This window comes from Hoplias malabaricus, unplaced genomic scaffold (assembly GCF_029633855.1).
Source record: "Hoplias malabaricus isolate fHopMal1 unplaced genomic scaffold, fHopMal1.hap1 scaffold_98, whole genome shotgun sequence".
Classification (NCBI taxonomy): domain Eukaryota; kingdom Metazoa; phylum Chordata; class Actinopteri; order Characiformes; family Erythrinidae; genus Hoplias; species Hoplias malabaricus.
Genome location: NW_027101001.1, coordinates 25,001 through 26,795, shown reverse-complemented (window position 1 = coordinate 26,795; position 1,795 = coordinate 25,001). Strand labels below are relative to the sequence as shown.

The 1,795-nt window shown below is 50.8% G+C and overlaps 1 non-coding gene across 1 annotated transcript in view; it reads left to right on the top strand.

Moving 5' to 3' along the window:
* The first annotated feature begins 1,638 nt into the window (after positions 1-1,638).
* The window catches only part of LOC136683890 (18S ribosomal RNA), a 1,839-nt gene continuing 1,682 nt past the window's right edge, over positions 1,639-1,795 (top strand). The window contains exon 1 of the ribosomal RNA XR_010799379.1: positions 1,639-1,795. This exon is cut by the window's right edge and continues 1,682 nt beyond it. This is a non-coding gene — a ribosomal RNA (18S ribosomal RNA).

Genomic DNA, 1,795 nt, shown 5'->3' with positions numbered 1-1,795 from the left:
CCACAGCACAAGCACTCAGCACACGGCCAGGTACACCATCAGGGCCAGCTGCCTTCCGTGCATTCACTCTACTCAGCATGCGACTGACGTCCGAAGTGGAAAGTACAAGTGGGTTGTCATCGGTGGAGGATCGTTTATTGAAGATATCATTATCATCTGGTCGAAACGAGCGTAAAAGTTGTTCAGCTTATCAGGGAGTGAAGCACTGTTGGTAAATGGAACAAAGCTAGTTGGTTTATAGTCAGTCAGGGCGTGTATTCCCTGCCACATACGCCGAGGGTCAGAGGAGGTAAAGTGCTCCTCAATCCGGCGTTTGTAGCAGTGCTTGGCTATAGCTATTAGTCTCTTCATATTGCCAGGAACTCCAGTGGGCGGTACAAAGGACGCTCGTACCCTGAGCGCTTCTATGCTGAGGGATGCCATGGTAAGAAATCTCAGACCACCAGTCTTGTTTTTTGCCCTTCTTTTGTACGCATTAGGTTTTTCCATTTATGTGCATCTGCTTTTGTTTTTTTTGTGAATCAGGACCGGCGTTTGTAGCAGTGCTTGGCTATAGCTATTCCTCTCCTCAGGTTAGCTCTGACCAAGCTGTATGCTTCCCTGCATCCTGATCTGAAGGCAGCATCTCTGGCTTTGAGCAGAGTGCGAACCTCTCTGTTCATCCAGGGCTTCTGATTAGGGAATGTTAATTATTATGGCAAACTTAAAATTAATGATTAAGTATCACCAGGAAGAAAGATCGACGCTCAAAGAATTCTTTGAGGAGAAGAGAGGAATAAGACAGACAGTCAAAGATTCTCTCTTATCTCTTGAATTTATTGAACAAATCCAAGCCATATATAGGACCCCAGTCACGTACACCATTATTAGATCATGTCTCGTTCCATCAACCCAAACATTCCCTTATTGGTGCCTCGTCATCTCCCTTTTATCTCCGTCCTCTTCGTATTGCCAGGAACTCCAGTGGGCGGTACAAGGACACTTGTACAAGCGCTTCTATGCTAAGGAATGTCATGTTAAGAAATCTTGGACCCTCGTCAACGTCAGAGAGGATCCCAGGCATGTCGCACCCCTTCTGCATAGGAGGTTATTTCGGGCGGGCCGAGCACAACGTGGGCATGGGCGTTTCCAGTGCGGGGCCGTCAGGATTTCAGAGGGCAGTACGAAATGAAGGTGTCTGAACGATGACAACCGACGTGGAGATGCTGCTCTACCGGAAAACCAGACCCGCCTTGGGTAGGCACCTGCCAGGCTTCATAAAAAGAAGCAGAGGGATCCTACCCCATGCTGCGGGTCAGCTTCCAGGGATGGGTTTTGTTTACCCTTCCCGTACCTATCTTTGGGAGACTTAGGCGGCCAGTCCCCTACGCTGAGACAGTCCGAAAACGGCGGCCGCAGGCACAGCGATGTCCGGGGCTCTGCATCTGAACTCGTGGCCCCACTCCTGTTTGCCAGCGTGCCCCACGAATCGACATTTCCTGGTTCTCCTCTGTCGGGACAGCAGATCCGAAAGGAGTGCTGCTCCGAACAAACGCACCGAGAGCGGCCGCGCCCGACCCGGGGCCCCGAAAAGGGTCTCGGTAGGGCCGACCCACGTGGCGGGGAGTGACGTTTCACCCCCTTTTCCCACGGTGCAGCTACCTGGTTGATCCTGCCAGTAACATATGCTTGTCTCAAAGATTAAGCCATGCAGGTCTAAGTGCACACGGTCGGTACAGTGAAACTGCGAATGGCTCATTAAATCAGTTATGGTTCCTTTGATCGCTCCACACGTTACTCGGATAACTGTGGTAAT